Here is a 22,714-nt window from a genome sequence, read left to right on the forward strand (position 1 = left end):
CACTATGCTATAGGGGACCAGAACCAATTCTCCTCCGGTCACCCTTTGGTGACCCTAGCATACCCCTTTCCCATCCCTGGGGGAAAGGTAGAGTGATTGACATGTCCAGCTCCTGAAACACGATCAGTGTGGTATTTAGGACCAGCTGGGAGTTGTCCAGTTTAATGACTTGGATGAAATTTGGCTCTTTATAACCCTCGAATCCATGCTATCCCCCATCAAAAGGAAATTTATCTTCTGGAATAAGGGACAAAAAAGGGATATGGAGGCAGGATGGCCCATTTATCATGGGGAAAGAGATTAAATTGTGGGATTTTAGCAGCTTTTAGCTGTTAGCCTTTAACACATGCAGACACAGACTCACAGTAGATTTCGCTCTGGGCGTGTGTCTTGCACGGGGATTATAGTACGGTGTACTCTAATGTGTGGAACTTTATCGTTAATATTTTTATCAGATAATTATCCTCCTTTGATATGCCTCTCAGTATAATTAGCTTCACTGCTGAATGCACTAAGCGCTCACAGTGTGAGATAGAAACAACCATATCCCGTCACCTTCAGTGCCATTGGCTCATCTCCTCGGTGGCTTCCCATGTCACCATCCATGCCACTTTATCCGGACGAGGAGAGCATCCCCTCGACATTTTCTTCTTGTGTTATCTCATATATTGTCACAGCCTCAGATGTGACTCTTGCTAAAAAGGTCACCGGAAAACCTCCCAAGTAAATGCCCCGTTACAGGACCCAGCTCAGCACATTTTCACGCACCCAGAAGGCTCTGTCTTGTGCTTCCTGTGATGAATGGCCCGAAAGGAAAGAGCGGAACCGATGGGTGGAGGTTGATCAAATGTGCTTTGGATTCAGGAGCGTCATTCGCCACAGAATCTCTATGCAGAACGTAGCCATAACGCAGGGTGAAAGGGGGCATTGTTTTGCCGGAAATACACGCAACTCCAGCAATTCCAAGCATTCTAGAGCTCCTGGGTACAAAATATAAGTTTTGCTAACTGAAAACTCTGACGCACTTGCCCAGGAAGACCAGAGCTCATAGGATTGTTATCTAGTAACTTGCTCGCACGAGACCCATTTGTCCGCTCTGGTTGGTTACCCCTCGGTATACAGGTATCCTTGCATGCATGCCCTTCACTAGTCCTTCGTTATCCTCATCTTGGATGTGAGTAACACAGACCCGGGGAAGTTAAGGAAACGGATAAGGTCCTATGACTTAAAAGGGCAAAATCAAGTTCGAACTTAACTAATCTGAAAGAGAGCCCAGGTCTTTCCCTATTCTCCTGTCTTCTAGGAGGAGTAAAATTCAAGGTGTGGCCAAGGCCCTGGAAGAGGAGGTGAGTGAGATATTGGAATTCATGATCATCATAAACCACTCCTTTGAAAAACAGAAGACTTAAAGGTGGGAGTATGGACTGATGCTCCCTGGAACAGTGACGTCGACAGGCTTAGAGAAATGGAATGGGTATCTGTAAGTCAAGTCCAATGTCAAAACTGATGATACAGGAGGCAACAAGACAAGCATCCTTACTTTGACTCAATATATGTGTTATTTGTGCTCTTAAAAGCAGTTGAAAACAGAGCGCTTTTCTTGGGCTCCTGAGACCCAACAAGGAGCAGTGAACTCGCTCTCTGACTGGAGCTCTAACAATGCAAGGCTTCGCATGTTTCTGGTGACAGCACCTTCCAGTGAGTCACTACTAACTGTTAGCAGGACAGGTAGACCTGGGGTGGCCGTATGCAATGCTCGTTTATCCTTATACCCTTTTTCTCAGGAAAGAAATCTGGGGATTTATAAGATGAATTCATTCTCTGTTTTTCTTCTGGAATGTTCCACCATTTTACAAGAAGGCAAAGGACCTTTCAGAAAGGGTGTGTGTGTGTGTGTGTGTGTGTGTGTGTGTGTGTGTGTGTGTGTGCATGCATGCATGCAAAGGCAAAGGTTCAGGGAAAGGAGTGAACTGGAAGAGAGTAGAGAGCAAACTGCAATCTGTGTAGAGAGATGAGGGGTTTTGTGAGGTAGGGTAGGCTTTGAAAGGACCTGAATGGGAGCTGAGATCTCCCCACTCATAAGTATGAGAGAAATAGATTTGGGGGGGTTCTATCTTCATTAAACGTGTGGTTTAATATTAGTATTAGTGCCACATATTAATATCTCACCTATCCAATTTTACACTTGAGTCACAATTAATGTTCCCGACCCTGTCTTACACATAATGAAATACAAGTGCATTAAGACCAACTGGAAAAGGTCTTTCCCTAGAAGGTGCCTGTCCTCTGTAGACCTGACATCTCCTCAAAGTTGGCCAGTCTTCAAGGTGACGTGATTAAGCTGCCAAGAATGGATCTGCTGCTAGGTAGACCCATAAGGCATGTTGTTCTGAGCTGAATTCTTGATCCTCAAAATCATATGTCACAGTTCTCAGACTCAGTCCCTCAGAAGTTGGCCATGTGGAGACAGATTTTGTTGATGTGGCATGCACAACCATTGGTCTAATTATAACATTTTCATACATGCACATTATTATATTTTGCTCACATTCACCCAATCCATGAGCAAGTTTAAATGACATTGCCTGAAGGAACTTTACCCCCTCCTCCAACCTCTCAATATGACAGATGTCCTTAGGAAGAAAGAACACACACACACACACACACACACACACACACACGAGGCAGGGGCCACTGGAGAACAAGAATAGCCATCTAGAAGAAACCATCACAGAGGACACCTTCATCTGACATCCAGAGCTGTAGGAGAACAAATGTCCATTGTGGAAGGCACCCATCCTGCAGTACTCTGCCATGGCAACCAACCAACACTGTGGAATCTGACTACCATTCCACCCCTAACACACAGACACAGACACAGACACACACACACAGACACACACACACACACACACACACACACACACACACACACACACACACACACACACACCAGAACTTCCGCTGGACCAATCTAAGTTCCCCCTTCATAATCCAAAAGGCTTCGACTCTCTTTCACTTGAGGTAGCCAAGGGAGGCAGTGAGCTGCTTCTTCTTGTCCTTCTCTGACTGAAAATCACCAGGGAGAGCAGAAGGAAGCAAGGAGGGAGTTTTCAGCATAGACAGGGCATCACTTGAGGAGCCCGGGGCTGCTGTGGGTGTGGGTGAGAGGCCTGGTCAGATACTGCTACAGTCCCACCCACAGACACTGTACTTTGGTTAATTTGAAAGACATGTGAAGAGAAGGAAGAGGAACCAAGGCCAGCCTTTACCTTTAACATACCCCCCCATCAAACACTGGCAGTTGACATTTCCTGAAGGGATAGCAAGAGGTTTTTGTTTTTGTTTTTGTTTTTGTTTTTGTTTTTCTAACCTACCCTTTGTCCAAAGCAACTAAGCCCCACTCTCTGGCAGAAACTCGGTTCCTCCATCCCACACAGAAATGGATGCAGGGAGACAGCCCCAAGCTGGGAGACTTAGAAGGGTACAGGCCTGCTTTGGAGATCAACACTTTTAATCCTTCCTCATTGTTCTTCTCTTTGCTTCTTTCAAGAGTCCAGAAAGCTTACCGGGCCGTGAATAATATTTACTTATTATTATTTGGGGCGTGTGTAGATGTGAATGTGCATGTGCCTGTGAGTATGTGAGAGTGTGCCTGTGTGTGTGTGTGTGTGTGTGTGTGTGTGTGTGTGTGTGTGTGTGTGTGATGCCTCTGCATCATGTCTCTTCCCTTATTGCTCTCCACCTAATTTTTTGGGACAGAGTCTCTCACTGAACCTGGAGCTCATGGATTTGGCTAGACCAGTTGGCCAGTAAGTTCCCAAAATCCTCCTGTCTTTGTCTCTAGAGCTGATATTATGGCATGTGACACACATTTTACATGAGTGCTGGGACCAAATTCAGGCCTTCATGCAAACACTTGACCGGCTATGCCATCCCCACCGACCGTGGATATTACTTATTATTGTTAATTTGTATCAGGTTGCATTAATTTGGGCAGCACGCAGAAGGAGCTCACATCAGCACAAAACTGAAGCCAGCTGATATGTTGGAATTAATTGGGCCAGGAGGCCGGCCGCTGGTCCCCCGGCTTCTGTGGCCAGTCTTTGTGGATTTTTCTCTTGCTCTCTCCCAGCAAGTGCTGGAGCTGGGGCTGTATCAGTCCTTACTCTGCATGCATTTGAAACTAGCAGATGAAAGCTGCGGCTGGAACCAGTCTAATTGGAGAGAATTGCAGTTTAGAGGTAAGGGCTGTAGCTAATAAGTGAACCGGGGAGGAGCAGGGTGCAGAGGGGTGGGGAGTTGGGGGAGGTTGCAGAAGAGGGGAGGTACAGGGTGCGGAAGAGGGGGAGGACCAGCATGGGGAAGAAGGGGAGGAGGGCGATGGGGAAGAGGAACAGGAGCAGGGCTCTTTTTTATGAAAATGTGGGCCTCCCCACAGCCTTTCCTCTTCAGCGGCTGCCTCACAGATGGACCCTTTAATTGAATTTTCCTACAGGCCTGGGGGAGGGAGCCATTTCGGGTCCAGGAGCAATTGAAGTGAATCCGATGGTTTGGGTTTTTTTTTTTTGTTTTGTTTTTTGTTTTTTCAATCAGAGGCTGAGGGCCAGGTGGGCAGTTGTCAGTCTTGGAATTTTTACTCTTCTTCCTGGTCCCTCTTCTATTTTTTTTTTTCATTCACCTGGAGGTTTGTCCTCCTTTGAAAGTCCCCACCGAGGGTTATCTTGCTATATCCTGGTCTTATTCCCAAGGGCAAGCTTAGAGGGAAGATGAATTGGAAAGATAGGATTTCATTTAACTCCACTGCGTGCATTGACCATTTATTGAGCATCTGATATATGTCAAGGCCTGGGTGTCTTATAAGGAAGGAGAAAATCGGAAGCTTAATGGCTGCCCTTGGAGAACTTATGCCTACCCATGAAGAACACTCTTCTTTTTATCTCTCTTGAGAATTTTATACACAAGTACTATATTACATCATTTCCACTTCTTCCCCCTCCCGAGACTCCTCCCACATGACTCCCACTCTCATGTAACCCCTCCCTCTTCTTTAATTACACATGAAGATGCAAATGCAGCTTGCTGAGCTCATTCATGCTGAGTCCATCTACTGTTGCTCATGTGTCTATTAGTTGAGGGCTGACCACTTGGGATTGAATAACCTATTAGGGCTCTTCTGGAAGAAGGCTGATTACCCCTCTGTCAGCAACCATCAATGGCCTACAGTTCTCCATCTAGGAGTGGGGCCCTGTGAAATTAACATTGGCATGTCAAATGGTGTCGTTGTGCAGGTCTGTTTTGGGCAGCCTTGGCTTTGAGAGTTGATGGGTCCAGTTTCCACATCATACATAAAAGACGCTATATTGTATCAGATGTCCTGATCTTCTGGCTTTCACCATATTCCCATATCCTCTTCTGAGATGTTCTCTCAGCCTTAGATGTAAGAGTTGTGCTGCAGAAATGTAAACTGAGGCTGGCCACCCATAGTCAGGTGTCCCCTACATTGTGACCTGTTGTGACTTTCTGTAACAGTCTCCATTTGCTACAAAGAGATGCTTCTTTGGTTGGGGACGAGAGTTACACTTACCTGTGAGTATAAGGATAAGGATTTAGAATGCAGTTAGAAATTATATTGGTTTGGGGAACGGGCAGCAGTAGATTCTCCCCTAGGCTCCCTGACTTCAGCAGCCACAGGTAGTTAGCTTGGGTTACAATACCAGGCATGAATTTCTTCCTGGTAAGCAGGCCACTAGCCCAGTTATATAGCAGTTAGTCACTGCTGCCCAGCTCCAAGATGTAAGCGCCAATATGGTAAAAATCCCCAAGGAATAAAACGCTTAAAAATAAAAGCAAAATGCAGGGAGCAAAGCAATAAAGAAAAGTGACCAGAGGACAACAGAGGCAGCATAAAGTCCTAAATTTAATATAATGGGAGACTAAAATATATACACAAGGAAGCCATAAGAATCCCCTTGGGAGTCAGAGGGGTTGGGGGACACTTAATTTGGGCAGAGATCTATCAAGTAACTAGTATGGGAGGTAGCTCTTCTTGTCAGAAATAGCAATAGAGTTGGCAATGCTCAAGAAAAGAGGAGAAAAATTAGTCCCGTCCTCACCGTCTTGTGCAAATACATATGTACCTATGACTAGGTTTCATAAGAATTGGCCGTTGATCTCAGAGAGTCCCAAGTAATGTCAGGAGGCTTTGTGGAGAATCATGAGTGGCCACTTACCTGTGCCTTCAGCTGACTCAGGAAGTCTTCAAGAGATGGGGCATTTGGTAGTTTGGAGGGGAGAAAAACTTGTTAGTACAAACCCATTCATTCATTGTCCAAGTGGCTATGCTGTATCTGATTCCTAGTAGTATGAGCCATTACCATAGTTGTCATCACCATCATTATCATCACCATCAACACTATCATTATCATTGCCAACACCACCATCATCAATTTCATCACCACCACCACCACCATCATCATCATCATCTCAGTTGCACAGTGAATAATTTGATCCATTTTATATAGAAGAAAAGCAAAGTTCAAATGGTATAAATCACTCACTGGGGTTGCACAACTCATGACACATCATCCCCCACACCCACCCATCTCCCAAGACATATTCAAGGTCAAAGTTGTGACCTATATAATACCCTCTTACTGAGTCACTCAGACAATCTAATTATTTTTCCAGTCTTCAAGATGTATCTCAGCAAAGTCTATCTTAAGCTCTGGGTGTCTTAGAGAGGCTATCCCCAAACTGTAATGCCAATTGAACTATAGGGAGAAAGTACCTAGGTGCTAATGAATGGGAGTGTAAATAGAGCTCACCAAGAAGCATTTAGAGTTCTTTATGAATAATCTGTGTCCCACAGAAGTCTCTAGGACCAGTGTTTTAACCTGTTTTGTATTGCTATAACAAAACACTGGAGAGTGGGTACTTTATCGTGGGAAGAGGTCTGTTTGGCTCATGATCATGGTGCCAACATCCTGGTGAGGGAACAATATGTCAAAGATGCAGAAGACCCGGCTGTGTTCAGAGGATCCAAGTACAAAGACTACTGCTTTATAAAAACCTGCTCTCAGAAGAGCTCACTCATCTGTAAGACCATTCCTGTTCTCTTCCAAGGACAGCACCCTGTCACCAAACTGCCTTCTACTGGGACTCTCTGGTTCACCATCTCTTGATCATCACACTGAGAACCAAACCTACTTAGGGGAACACACTCAATCCCTAGCAGCCAGTTTATCCTCATCTTCTCCTTCTGACAGGTACTGTGAAGGGGGGGAGAGAAGGAGGGACAGAGAGAGGGAGGGAGGGGGAAGGAAAGGAATAATTTTATTTTTCAGCATTAAGAAGCAGCAACTTGGAAAGGAAACTGAGCTGTGGTTCACATGGTTATTTGTTCTAGAAGCCTTTGGAAGCCACACTCCACGTCCAGTCCTGTCTTGGTGTTTGTGTTTTCTCAAGGTGAGTCTGGAGTGTGGTTGCTTGTTTAGTTTAGAGATGAAGTCTTACCGTGTGTCCCAGGTTGGCCTATTTCCATCGTGTAATCCTCCTCCTGCAACCTCCCAAGTAACGGGATTTCATGCACGCACTAACACACCTAGCTCAGGGATGTGGAATTCCTAAGAACTCTAATTCCTTCCATAACGTAACAGTATTCACTTTCCCTTCTTATTGTCAACTGTAGCTATTTTTGCAGAGCTTTGGATTCTCTTTTGTTGGACTCAAGGTAATTTCAGAGTAATGACTATTGTAAATTTAAAGTATTTACCCAGAAAATGGGGCTTGGGGAGAAGTCTAATAAATCAAACCACTTAATAAAACTAGAACTAGATAGTAAAGTTAACTCAAAAGCAAAAAGTAAATGCCCAAAGCTGTCCGCCTCCCATATCTGTGCCTGTGTCAAGGCTGCTTCAGAGGCCTTCCCACCAGAGGCTTGGAGTATAGACTCCACAAACATTTTCCCAGAGATCAGCCCATGCCACCCACTGCTAGCCACACATCTTGCCTCCTCTATTTGAAAAACAAAAACAAACCGTCTTCAATGCGTGTATTGATTCCTAAGGAATGAGAGCCCTAGTGCTAGTGGGCACAGCCGGCCAGGGGGCCGCATCTGGCGTGCTCTTGATGCTCAGAGGGAGATACCCAGTTCCCAATGCTTCCCCAGGGAGGGCGCCAGCATGACTTGCCAAGAGCTGCAGCTCAGTCCTCAGGTAGGAAGGCTTGCTGTGTGGTAATGCATTTGTTGACCTCTATATAGCACGGATTTCACGAATTTGCTGAGATGATAGTTCATCGCAGGCCATCTCATTCTGAGCACTACGGATAATCTGTGCCAGAAAACTGTTTCTCACAGGGAGCTTTCCGGTAAGACACTAAGCAGCATCCTGACTTCTACCCACTAGATGCTGAAAACCATCTCCAGACATTGCCCCAGGTGAGGACCACCCACTGGTTCTAACTCTAATCTGACAGGCTTCCATATTAACACGTTGGGACCACCTGCCACTAGTTCAGGAGGAAGTCCTTGACTTGGGTCATTCCAGGCTATGCTACCCCACCACTTGGAAGTTCTGAGTAGCAGGGCTGACCCTCCATAAGCCAACGCATTTGAATATGAGCCCAAATATCAAAGGACAAAAGCAAGTCTAAGACCCCGGGTCTCGTGTCTCCTGGGTTGACTTGCTTGGAAACAGGACCAGTGGACGAAAACCCTGGGAGAGGGCTTTCAAACCCTGCCTGGCCATTAATCAGATATACTCTCCACAAGTGATGCAAACTCTCTGAGGTTCAGTGTTATCTGTAAAATCTGTCACGTGAGACCTGAGGAAAATTAAACAGGATGTTAAATATTCAGCTCCAACCCATTAGGCACCTAGTAGGTTTCCTCCATCTGAATCGTTTTGGCCCTATCCTTTAGACAAGCATAGATTTTTATCCGGAATAAAACCAGGGAGCACCCAGCAATGAATTCCACTAAGCAGGCGTGATATGAATAGGTGGTTTTATTTCCTTCCAAGCATAGCGTTTGAACTTGGCATAATCCAGCCCCTTTGTGAATTTCCAGGTAACCTCCCTGTGACCGTGTACACAGACCTGTGGGATCAAGGTTTTTGCTCGAGTGCTTGTGGTGGGGGCAGGTGGGGGCCCTCTGCAGGTGTCTGTCCCTGATAAGCTTGTCAGCGGGAGCTTTTTCCAAGCCCAGCTCCTGTGTCGGGTGTACAGGTGTGCCTGGGCTCAGCTTTCCGCCTGGAGTCAAGGTCATGGCTGCTGGGGGAGAGGAACCTCCCCCTCCACCCTCTAGGGATGGCTGCTTTTATCAGCCCAAACAGCCTGCTACACCCTAGAGCCCTCCGAGGGCAGGGAATAGGTTTCTCACTCTACTTGCAAACAGCCATGAACGGGAGCTCCTGGGCAAAGGATCCCGGTGCTCATTTCCCAAGGGGAATCAGGCTGGGAAGAGTCTTGATGAAGGTTTAGGTCACCGGGCAGAGAGAACCAAAGAAACAGATGCTGCCCTTTGTGCCTTTAGAGAGTGAAACTAAACAAGCAACAACTAGGGGATTTGGGACTGGAAATCTTGTTTGGGATTACCTCAGTTCTTCACTTCTCTTCCAAACGCGAATTTTCCTGACTCTCTCAGGGAGTGGGGGATGGGCAGAATGGAATAAAGGAAGGTGACTTTTTAAATCCGAAATCCTCTCTAACCACTGCAATGGGAAGAAGCAGCTTTTGGGTGAATTGGGCTCTGAGAGTAATTCAGATTTCATGTATCCACATCCCTGGTCCTCTCCTTTGAGTCATCTGGGCCCTAGAATGATAACTACCAAATGTTCAGTGTGCAGGAGGTTACTTCTGGTGTGATTAAGGTGGGACAATTATCAGAGGGAACACAGAACGGCTGAGGAGTCACTGGTGTCCCTAGTGTCACTGGACTAAGCCATTTGAGCTTTCCAACGAAGAGCCTCGGTCACCAGTCTGCTGAGACCCAACTGGGCTGGAGCCACGGGAAGTACGGTGCACGGTTTGTGGAAATGGATGAGTTGGACATAACCACAACTGGGCTGAGGAAAGCGAGTGTTAATGCAACCCTGTGACTACATCCCTCTTCTACTATGGACTAAATACCTCAGTGGGAATGGTAGGTGGTAAAATTTGCAAAAATGTAAAATTTGGAAATAAAAATGGTGTGTGTGTATGTGTGTTTCCAAAGAAAACGAATGATTGAACCACCAGAGACATGATTGAATGTCACCTCATAGTTAAGACTGCACACCATACAGCCAGGTCGGGTTTAAATCTTAATGCATTTGCTGATGAGAGGACAACATTGATTCTGGGCCTCAGTTTCTACATTCATACAATAAGGGACATAATGGCACTTCTTGTTAGTTTCCCAGCACGATAAGTTAGCACAAACGATGTGACTTAAACAACAGGCACATCTTTCTCAGAACTAGAAGGCATTGTTCTGAAACCAAAAGGTTAAAAGGGGAGGCTCTCTTTCTCCCCTGAGGTGACCTCTGTGTTTTCTCGCATGTAGGAGTGGCTAAGGATCCTGGACTCCTCTGGCTTTCAGATGCTGTGTCTCTAGTCACAGGGCTTCTCTTATGAGGACACTAGTGTGTTGGATTTAAGGGCCATAGTAGTCCATAGGATTGCATCTTAGTTTAACTAACTCTATCTGCTAAGACATGATCTCCAGGTAGGATTTCAATATAATTTGAGGGGAGAGGGATCACATTTCTAAAGTTTGCAACAACCTCAATGGAATAGATAGATATTCCACTGTACATCTACATCAGGGGACCTAGGCTACCAAACTAGTCAGTTGGAAAATGGGATCTAGGCAGGGTCCCTGTGGTTCCAGAATCCATGTTCTTCCTCCTCAGCCCAGTACTTCACACATCTGAGGGCTACGTGGTTTCTGAATTCATCTAGTTCCTTTGTAGAATTTGTATAGGGTCTCATTTTCTAACCCTTGGGTTCCTCTACATGACCCCACCACACACAAATTCTAGTTCACTACTTTAGAACCCCAAATTCAAATACTTTTGACTACCATGGTATAGATGCTTAGCGTTTAATACATGTCTTAAACCCTTGCTATGTGACAACCTTACAAGATTTAATCAGCAGACCAAAATAGACCACGGACTTCTCTCCCCTCAAGAGCCTGCAAAGACCAAAATGCCTATAATCCCAGTATTTGGAAAACTGGTCAATAGTTCAAGGCCAGGGTGGGCTACCTAGCAAAACTTGTCCTTTAAAAAACTTAAATATGAAAGGTTTTCAAATAGATACATCCAGAATTAGCCATTTACAAGCAAACGTGGAGTATGCCTGTTACACATATAATGTCCATGACAATTCTGTGAAGAAGATACCAGTTTATTATCATGCTACAGGTTAGACTGTGGAGGCACAGGAAGTGTAGGCTCACATAGCAGAAAGGTATCACAGTATCCCAGCTCGAGGGCTAGACCTGTGCAGTCTGCCTTTCGAGCTGTGGGTTTGTGTGTGCTGTTCCCTGTGCACTTTGCGACGTTACGGCGATGTTCAATAGTTAAACGTCGGAGATGCTGCTGTAAGCTTCCTTTAGCTACGTAGGCGCCTCCTGAATGGGAGAACCGCCGTGTTACTGTGCATGTATCATTAAGGCTTTGGTACATCGCGTCAAATTGCAGGGTTGAGGGAAGGCGTTCTCAGGGAATGGAAATGTGATGGGAAGGAAATAGATGCTAGAAAATAGCAAACACTCCAGATGAATGGAACGGCGTGCAGTGCTTGAGAGCAAGGGCCTGAAGAGCCACCTCTCAAGCGGCCAGCTCCGAGCTTAGAAGCAATCAGCATGCCAGACTAGGGATCACAGACATTGTCAAGTGACACTCAAACCCTCGCACGAGCTCCAGAACGTGGGAGGGAGATGACCAAATCCTGTCTGAAATAATTTCCTCACGAGGAACTCCCTGTTTCCCATGATTCTCCACCATACCCACTTCCCACTGATTGAGGAGGGAGGGGAAGGGGTTCCTACCCAGTTCTGTTTTTACTCGATGCATTGTTGAAATCACCTACCATAATACATAGGGAAAAACATGAAGCATAATGCATTAGAAGTTACTATGTATTTAATATGTCCATGTTCTAGAGATGTCTGATGAATAATATAATTATGTATATAACATACTAACTAATAATGCAAAGAAGACTATAAAAGGACCCAATCTTGTCTGGAGTTCATCCACCTCCTGCACAGCTTTTCATATTTCTACAGAAGTATTTTTTTTTTTTTTTGCAAATGCAACAAAGCAATAAACAATGGTGGGTTGTGTTGGCGGTGTTAAAATTTCATATAAGTAGAATTGTAACACGTGCATTTCACTGCAATTTCGTTTTTATTTCACTGTCTTTTTCTAAAAAAAATATATATATATTATTATTGGTGAGTGCAGTATCTGTCTCTTCACTGCTATCCCATATTCCAATCTTGGAATTCGCCCGTCTGTTTTCTCGTCTACTTGGTTTGCTTTTAAGATGTTTGTCCTAATCAATGCCATGGAGCTGTTCTCAACGCCGCTCTCTGTGTCTTTGTACGTTCAGGCCATGAGCAGAGACCTTCTTAATTGGAGCACCTCCTCTGAGGTCGGATAACTGAGTAACTGGATTTACAAGATGCTGAAGTGAGAGCCTTCTCCGCTTCCTGCGATGGCTGTCTTAGGGGAGAGAGCTGAACCCCTTACCAAAAGCAACCAACCAAACATAAAACGTAGAGAAAGCCTTAGTGAGCCTTCTTAGAGGTGAAGGTGGGATGGCTGTGCACAGTGGCTCTTTTCCCTGGAGGTGCCAAAAAGCTGTAGCTGTGGATTCAATGTGGACTCAGTGTGACAGAGACCGGAGCCCCATAGAACTGTGAGCCAACGGGGCGGGGCAGCAAGGGGGTTGGGCACTCGGCCTGGGGAAACCCTTGCTACTCAGAAGAAGGTAAAACAGCGTCTAGAATGTTGAACTAGAGTGTTGCTTTCCTGTAGTGTCTAGCATGGAATCCCTTGTTTTATATTTTCGTAGATGAGAATATCTGGGTTTCTCTGTCTGAATTTCCTGTCTAATCCCCACTCCATCAGCTTATCTCTATTTGATTATTTGCCTGTCTACTGTCGGTTGGTAGACCTCCTTATGTATTGTTGCCTTTCTTTTCCTGAGAATTGTACAGAAAGGCTTGTTCTCCCCAGAGAGAAAGCCCAAAGAGAGGATTCCATCTGAGTCCATCCTGCGACCTAGTGAGTTTACCGTGAAGAGTGACTTACAGGGGTAGGAATGACTCAGGCAGCTGCATCACAAAAAAGCTCCCCACACCAGCTCATGAAAGCTGCATCAGAGCTTCCTGTGTGACGTGCGGGCAGCTACATCACTGAAAGCTCTCCTCTGGCTCATAGAGCCTGGGAGTCTTAACTGGTTTCCTAACTTCCTGGATCTTCCTCGTGAGTTTCCCCGAGCTTTGGGACCCAGCCTCCCTCCACAAAGCAACGTTTCGGCCCCTAAGAAACAGCTACTTAGCACACACGCCAGTACTGGTCTGAATGACTCATGGATAACATAGGCGGCCTGCAAGATGGTTCAGTGGGTAACGGGGTTGTCCCCAAATCTGGCCAGCTGAGTTCCTTCCCTGGAACTAGCAGGAGAGAAACAAGTTCCAAAAGTTCATCTTCAGAACCATCCCTCCAAGGCCTCTGCATCAGCTCCTGCTTCCTGACCTGCTTGAGTTCCAGTCCTGACTTCCTTTGGTGATGAACAGCAATGTGGAAGTGTGAGCTGAATAAACCCTTTCCTCTACAACTTGCTTCTTGGTCATGGTGTTGTGCAGGAATAGAAACCCTGACTAAGGCAAATTAAACAAGTTCCAAACGTTGTCCTCTGACCTGCACATGGACAATGTGATTTTTAAAAAAAGTTTTAGATAATTAATGTACTTGAAAAACCCCTTACTCTGAATTTTAAGATGTGCTGAGTCCTACTTCCTTAACACCAATGTATGAAGTGGGGAAGCAGAAGGAGACAGATTTGTGTAAGGGGCCGTTAGGTTGGTTGCAGTGGATAGGGACCGAGTGTCTCCTGTGAATTAGACAGTGGGACAAGACGTGCAAACAGAGAGGTAACAATGGTCTGTGTGCCCTTTAGGGAGCTGCTACGTCTAGAAGAAAAGAGACAGCCGTTTGAGTTCAGTTATTGCCTCCTAAGTGCCATCATAACTAGCTACACGTGTAGCCACAGTGACACCACTTCAGGGTGGAAAAAATAAGCTTCCGCACCTTCTACTCAAAAAGGAGAAATGGTGAGGAGAGCCACTGACTTGACTCTCAGTCCCCATTCAAGGCAGGACCTGATGTGGCCAGCCCAAGCTGTGGTCTCACCTGCCACCTCCCAGTGCTAAGGTACCTGGCACAACCAAGGCCTTATTAAAACCTTGCTCTCTCACACCTCACTGGACAAGGCTTTCTGCTCCTGTCCCATCAACTGCTCCCTGCGTCTGTGTAGAAAAGACCCTCACAGTGCACTTGTTAGGAGCTGCAGTGTCGCCAGCCATGACAGCTGGTGGCTCAAAGGACCGGTGTGTCTGCTTTTCTCTCCCTGCCAGGCCTCCCTGAATAATTCGGGGTCTTGTGTACTTAGGAAGCATGCTATTGACCCTCCAACAGTGGGCTCCAAAGTGCGGGATTGCTTTTTAAGTAGCTAGAGGTTGCTTTTCCATTGGCCTACATACACACTGCTTACTTTTCCCTGGGTCCCGGGAAGCACATTTGCACTTGACTTATACCTGCAAGGAGTCCTTGTCGAAAGAACAGTGTTTTGGTGGCATTTCTGTCTCATACTAGCTGGGTGGCCATGGGGAAGTCATTAGACTTGCATCTCTTTCGTCCTATGTCAAAAAGGAGAACACTACCTGTGGCGACTCCCAGATATATGCATATAATTACTTTTGGAATTGATTTGGAAACTCTCTAGCGTGAGGCAAATAGAAAAGATTGCAGCTTTTTGCAAGACAGGGCCGCACTGTACTGGTCCAGGAGAAAAGTGCAAAGGGGACCATTAATAGCATCTCATGGTCTCTCGGTCTACACAGCTGGGGCCGGACACAAATGGGCGCAGACCTCTGTTCTTAGGTAGCCTAGGCACTCAAGCCTGAACGGGGGGAAATATAAGAAAACAACCAAGAATTCTTCTCAATCTGTAGAGCCATGAACTGCTAAATCTGTTCACTCTCTGTGGGTTGATCAGGATGGCTTCAATCACAAACCTGAGGCAGGGATGTGTTCGAGAACTCAACGTCGCAGCACACGTATTCTCACTTCTGAACCGTAGATGGATAGGAGTACATGATGAGTTTGTAGACAACGCAAAAGTACAAAGGAAGTTTTGTTTTCCTTGGTCAAGGCAAAAGTCTCACGAACTCGTGGGAGTGTGTGTCCAAGGGTGTGGAATCTTCCAGACAAGGCCGGAAAAGAAGAAATGATTCCCTTAGAGTCGCACAGCTAGCTGGTGGCTTAGCTGACACACCAGTCTGACGTGGCTACCTCCTGACCCAGGTGTGACTCCCTGGTTCACTTGAGTGGCGAAGAACCACAGTGCAATTATCACACTGTCCAGTCTATTTATTGACGCGTTGAGATGCTTTGTAAAAGAGAAAAAAATTAAGCCACCTCTTTTTTTTTCTCCTTTTAATTTCTGAGAGCAGATCTAAGACCGTGTGTATAGATTTCCTTCACGTAACGATGTGAGAATAACAGGGTAAGATTGTATGTCACAGATGAAAACGCTGTATTTACGCCTCATTGTGATCCGTTCATTGCTTTATGGATCCGGAGTCCCCTCGGGACGGTCACAAATCCACGTAATGTTTCTGAGTGCAGGATTTGGCATTTGGATCTCTGATTTAGCTGTCAGATATGTAAAATCACATGTCGCCAGACAGCTCCCCCGGGACTCCACAGCTGCTCGGGCTGCAGAGCACAAGTTCCTCACGTGGCCAACATTAATTTACGCCCTCATCCTGGTCCCCCCTCCCCCAGAGCTGCTCTTCTACTGCCATGACTAATTTTAGTGTGGCTCACTGGCCTCTGGTAGAGTGATTCAAATAGCATTTTCTTCTTGTGGACTTTTCCTAGATTTCTGGGGCCAACTTTCAAAGAAGTCACCTGAAGGCAGGGGACGTAGCCCCGTGGTAGAACGGCTTTCCTGACATGAAGAGAGACAGCTCAGTTCTATTTCCAACACTGCATGCACACAAAGACACACACGTGTGCGCGTGCGTGTGTGTGCGCGCGCACACACACACACACACACACACACACACATGCACACAGCATATGTGCACGCACATTCTCATCTAGAGTAGACGGCTCTATCGCCAGACTCTGTATCATCAACCACAGCGCATCTCCAACATTCATGTGATCTCTATGAGCAAGTGATGAGGGACTGTAAATGAATAAGAAACGCTATTGTAATAGGAAAAAAAACCAATGAGCTGGCATGTAAGCACTCATTCCCCTCAGTGCCAGAGTGTGCCAAGAGAAATTACTAAGGTCTCTTCATTCTCTTCCAAACCGAAAAGAAATAAAAAGAGGGGGTGTTGAATAAATCACAAGGTCTGGATTTAAAAAATCTGCCCCCACCAGATGGTTACTATAATCTTAGAGGCAAGAAATATATGTCCGGTTGTACCTGCAATATTACTCTTCTGGGCTCATACTCTCTACTTGTGTATGAGAAGGACCACAACCCCAGTACAACTGTGGGGATGACTAACACTCAGTAAGGATTTTTGTAAATGAAAGGTATGAGAGAAGCAAAGAGGGAACAGATAAAGGGAGAGAGACATGAAGAGTGAGACATGGAGAGACACGAAGAGAGACAGAGATGACAGACAGACAGACACACACACACAGACAGACACACACACACACACACACACACAGACACACACACATGGGGAGGGGAGCTGGGGATATGGCTCAGTCTGCAGAGGGCTTAAACTACCATATCTGAAGTCCTGATTTCAAACTCTGATAGTACATAAAACCAGATGTGGTGGCACACATCTGTAATCCCAGAACTCAGGAGGTAGAGGCAGATGGATCGGAGGCTTAAACGCATCCTCTGATCCTCCGCCACATAGCAATTTGAGTGTGGGCCTGGGCCTGCAATGTAAGACTCTCCGAGAGAGACAGAGAGGGAAGGGTAAGAGAGAGACAGACAGAGAGAGATCTGTAGGTTTTAAATTAACTAGCAGGCATGTTTGGCCTGTAGTTTGTGACCAGCGCCAGGATAACTATTAATGCAACCCAACACACTTTCTCAAAACGTGTGTGTGTGTGTGTGTGTGTGTGTGTGTGTGTGTGTGTGTGTGTAGCTCAGCTGTATGGTTCTCAAGCGTGAACTTTGCAGATGAAGATACCTCGAGTTCAGAAGGCCTGACACTTTTCAATCCTTAAAGGCAAGCAGTGCTAGACTTCGGCTTCTAGGAAGCCTCGCCATAGGAAGCCCTTTCTACATATGACACCCTTGAACGTCACCTCTGTCCTCTCAGTGCCCCCTGAGATGAAAGCTACCTCTGCTGGATTTTTTAGAACCAACAAACATCACTGAAAAAGACTTCCAGTCCTTTCGACATCATCTCTCAATTCTGGTCACTAGAGGATGGAGGGGGAACCACAGCTCATTTTCCTTGACTAGGGTGGAGCTCTCTACCCTTCCCCTTCCCCTCCCTTCCTCAGGAGCCCTGTTCTCTTCCCCCATCCTCAGCCTTCCCAGTTCTCCTCCTCCCACTGAAAGAAAGATGGCTTCCCACGGCCTCCTTGTCCCTCCGGAGTAAACAACTCAGTCCTTGCTCTAAGGCTCACACAGTACATGCCCACCAGCAGGCCACTAAGCCTTTATGAAATTAGGTTTCCTCTTGCCAGTCAGAGACCAGGACCCAACATCAGGGAACTTTTAGAGAGTCCAATGGCGCTGTGTGAAGGACCTGGCATAGAGTGGGCATTTAGGACACATGCGGGGCCCCCTGGGTTCCTCAGTGAGCCTCAGCCAGGTCCTGTAGATTCTGAATCTGTCTCGTGAATGAAAAGCAGCAGTTGCTAATGCTCAACGAGGCCATCTCTGGATCTCCATGAAGACACCAACATCCCACTTCGTAAACCGTGGTGGTCTGTCCCCTGACCTGTGCTTCCGGTGAGTTTCCAAACAATCTGCACGTTGCTGCAATTCTTAAGCACCTGCAACTCCCCTGGTACATGTGTGTTCCTGGGGCTGGGTGGGGGATGGGCTCAGCCAATCCTCAGCCATATGATGCCCAAGACGACCTATGAATGAGTGAGCAGATACAGGAGGGAATGCTTCATCTTGGTAGGAGAAGTTTGAGTGTGGACTGTCTTGTGAAAAAAAAAAAAAACAAACAAACCTCAGGACCATGGTTTTGGATATGGGGCAGGGGCGAAGCTATATGGGAGTGGGGTATCTTCCCGTCCGACCCTACCATTGCACTGGAGTCCCATCTCCGCTGCATCTATCCTGGTGAGAGATGATTCACAGGGCTATTTGTGAAAGCAATGGACTGTTCTTCTCGATCCTAGGCATGAGATGTATACAGGCAAAGGAGGAAGCTAGCTGGCCAAGTCTCCACTCTGTCTCTATTTAAACCATTCTCAGGGATGCAGGGGAAAGGAATAGACTCCATTCTTCAGGGAATCTAAACAAACTCAGAGGCCTTTTCTTGTCTTTGCCCTCAATTTTGGATATTGCTCACAGAGAGCTCCCGCACACCGGCACCTAACAAGATCCACGGCGAGCGGTGTTCTGTCTGAGCCTCTTTATTCCTCCCAGGACTAGGTGTGATAATTCAGTTCTAACCTATCCCAGCTCCTAATGCCTCCACCCAGGAGCCCCCATCCTCAAGCCCGAAGAGACAAAGTCAATTTCTCAGAAATGTGTTTAGATGGGTCTTTAGCAACCCCTGCCTCAGTCTCTGTAGCCCTGGGCTTTCCCCAGGCGACGGCTGAGTGGTGGCGCCCAGTGTAATAGCTGGCTACTTGAGTCCATCTAGAATGGTTTACTCATAAATGTTTTATGGAGATCTGCTCTTTTATAGGGGAGGAAAATGAAAAAGGCACCCTCCATAAACGACTCAGCCGTGCTGTAAAAGAAAAAGAAGGAATTGCTTGTATCTCCATGTTTAAGTTATGGAAGCTTGAGGGCCACTTTCATCCGTCTCTCTCCTCCATGTAAGCTAGCGTGTTTATAGAATCAGAATCATACTAGTTCATGAGGAGGGCAGGGAAGCCAGCTTCCCAATGTCTCACATGTGCACTCAATCCCAGCTTTAATTTCGTGTTCACATGAAATGGAGTATGGACCATTGTCCAATCATCCTACAGGAGGAACCACGGACAGAGGCATATTGGGCTGGTTCCTTTGGGACATACATTATAGAGGGGAGTGGTGTAAGTCCAACCAGACAGACATAGCAACCTTGGGGACAGAGATGGTTCCAGGTGGATGGAAGGGGCCATGAGGGAAATTGGAGTCTATGTGGAGTTACTGATGGGGGAAGACTACACTGCTATGGTTGTTGGCACTAGGCTGAGACCAGGATGCGAAAGAGAAACACTCCCCCGCCACCCTCCCCCGTCCGGTCTTCTTCCTGCACCAAACACAAAGCCAAGGTCAAGGAAAACCAACAGTTGTGTGAAGCAGATGAATAGAATTCAGCACTCCCCTTACTGTGTACATTTAGACCACTAAACAGATATTGAAGATGGTAATTATACATACATTAAAGGTTTATTAAAATCTTACGATGGCCTCCCTGGACCACAATTTCTTTGTCTGTACAAACAAAGAGGCTGGGCTGGAGAAATGCTATTATTTCTTAGAGGCATGAACAAGGTTTGTTTGTTTTTTTTTTTCCTTGCTTTTACTAAGAAAACTAATGCAAATTTTAATTGTAAAGTAATTAATTTAGGAAATTATGAATAAAATAGAAAAAAATATTCTATTCCTACTGTCTAGAAACAGCCACCATTATCTTTGACATCCATACCTTTTAAGTTTTTTTTTTTAGTTTTCTTATTTTTATGAAAATTTGAGTGCAGTAGGCATGATCTAATAACCTTTTAAAAACCATATCCCATGAAATCAGATCCTTATCACTTGCCACTAACCCTGGGGACATGAGTTTGGTCTCCAGAACTCTAGGTAGAAGGACAGAACCAACTCCTAAAATTTGCTCTCTGACATCCTGGGACATTGGTACATGTGCGCTTGCACACGCAGAGAGACAGATAAGATGGGAGGGGGAGGGAGGGGAAGATGGGAGGGAGGAAGGAAGAGGGATGGAGGGAGGGAGAGAAAGATATTTCTAAAAATACTAGATACCTCGCGGATTGCTGCTACGGTCAGGACAGCTGGTAATTCTGTCTCATTTTCAGTGACGACATAGCTTTCTACTCAGTATGTCTTCAATAGACCAGACATTTAGGTCTTCACTATTTAAAATAAGATACCAGTAAGTATTATTTGCCGTCTACCTGTGTAGTCAACCACTTCTTTGAAATGTGGTATTAGAAATGGAGTTAATGAGGCATTTGGTGGCACTGAAAACTACACGTTCGATGCGATTCATTCCTGCACCTTCACTGTGCGCGCTGGGCTCAGTGCAGTCTCCAGCCATGTGGTGCCTCAGATGACGAATGAGGGAATCAGGTGTTGCCAGGAGGAATGCTACACACACCATCAGGGAGGACGTTTGCATGTGAACTATCCCAGGACCCTGGTTCTAATATAAAACTGGGAAAGAGAAGAGGACAAGGCGTCTTCCCTTCTCTCTCCTCCCCATCATTTAGGCTCTCGAGATGAGTCACGGACAAATGGAAGTGCTTTTGCCAAAGCCCAGGCAGGTGGCAGCCTGATTTTATAAAGGAAAGTGATTTGCTCGTGGTCATCTGTTGTGTGAGAGACAGTAAGGGTTTAAGCCCCTCCACACTGCCGCAAGTAGTGAACAGCTTACCCTTTAGAGACTGGAGGTAGGGGAGCCATCTTTCTTTTGGAGAAGGAAGAACTTGGAAGACTGAGGGAAAGAATAAGGTTCTGAAAGGAATGGGAAGGGAATGGGTGTGAAACAGGACTCCCAGCAAGTCTCTGACATGCTCCAGTGTGCTTGGTGAACCTGAGTGAAGCATTTGCTATGATTTGAAAGTGTCAAGTGACCAACCCTCAATACGTAAGTGCTGGCGGGCAGGGTGGTGGTTAGGTCAGGAAAGTTCCTGATTTGGGAACGCAGAGATGCTTCTGAGAAAGGATGTGAATCTGTAAGCTCCAGCGCTCTCTCTCTCTCTCTCTCTCTCTCTCTCTCTCTCTCTCTCTCTCTCTCTCTCTCTCAATCTCTGGAGTCACTTGTCATCTGCATGATGCTGCCTTTCACGTGACAATGTGGACGGATGATGGAGTCCACTGATGATGCGGAACCACGGATGATGCGGAACCACGGATGATGTAGCGGCAAGTGGGGCCGGGTTTTCTGCTTGTTGGATACTCGCAGTCTTCCCAGCCTCCAGAAGCACTGAGTACATTTCTCTGCATTGTCATCTACCAGCTCAAGGCAGTCTATGTCGGAGCTTTAAAATGTTTGAGACATCAATCGGCTTTTTTTTTTTTTAGACCTTTGCCAATCAAATGGTTGGAAAACAAGGACTTTTGTTTTACTAATTGAATTTTGCTTTTGTAATTGTTTGGTAATTGAATCCTGTAATTCAAACGTTATTTGTTGCCTTACATGAGGCTTAGCAAATACTTGGTGTGTAGTAAGTAGTCATTAATTTTTATGAGCTCAATTAATAACCGAACTGAGTGTCTGCTGAGAGCTTAGAAACAGACTTGTGACATAGCTATAAGAAAAAGTCTAGGCTGTTATCCTTGCTTTGTTTTTTTAATCTCTGTCGTGATTTAAAAATGAACTGTCTCACCACCTCTTGCTCATGTCTTAAAAATCTTGGTTCTCCAATGCTGGCACTATGTTGGGAAACTTCAAAAGGTGGGACCTAGTTTGAGGAAGCTGGACAGCCACTGCAAGTGTGTCCTTAGGGGTTATATCTTGTCCTCTCCCTGCTTCCATGAGGCAAGCAACCTCCTCTTTCTCCACATGCTTTGCCTCCACGTTTGTATGTTGCCTCAGCCACACAGCAGAATAGAGAATAGCCAGGTTCATTCCCTGAACCTCTGAAACTATGTATCAAAAATAGCCTTTTCTTCCTTTGAAATTGCTTCTCTCAGATGTGTGTCAGCAACAAGGGTCTGACTGACACCAACGGCTTGCTGCCTCTTCAGACTTCAGTCTCATCTTGTATTTTTTCCCCTTAACATTTGGTATTAACCATTTTAGTTTTCTTAAATCAATTCATTTATAGTTTTCTTTTCTAATTATATAAACATGTATGCATGTTGCCATGAATCCTAAGATAGAGAACAGAATGGTGAATAGATGCATCAACAAGGAAATTAGTTGGAGGTTTTGGTGATTGTAGTATGATACTGACACCATGCTGTGACACTTCACCAGCCCCTTCTAAGCCATAAATATGGTGACAGTTCCTAAGGCTTTCTTTTCTTCTAGGAAGAGGGTGTTTGGGGATGGCATCTGTGATGGTTGGTCCTGACTGTC

At 45.8% G+C, this 22,714-nt stretch overlaps 1 long non-coding RNA gene across 1 annotated transcript; it reads left to right on the forward strand.

The window, feature by feature from the left end:
* Positions 1-4,142: 4,142 nt before the first annotated feature.
* Positions 4,143-13,833, forward strand: LOC116883753. Its single transcript, XR_004385782.1, has 3 exons — positions 4,143-4,244; positions 7,126-7,268; positions 12,607-13,833. It is a non-coding gene; the product is annotated as an uncharacterized LOC116883753 (long non-coding RNA).
* The last annotated feature ends 8,881 nt before the right edge of the window (positions 13,834-22,714 follow it).

Source organism: Rattus rattus, chromosome 14, assembly GCF_011064425.1.
Source record: "Rattus rattus isolate New Zealand chromosome 14, Rrattus_CSIRO_v1, whole genome shotgun sequence".
NCBI classification, from domain to species: Eukaryota; Metazoa; Chordata; class Mammalia; order Rodentia; family Muridae; genus Rattus; species Rattus rattus.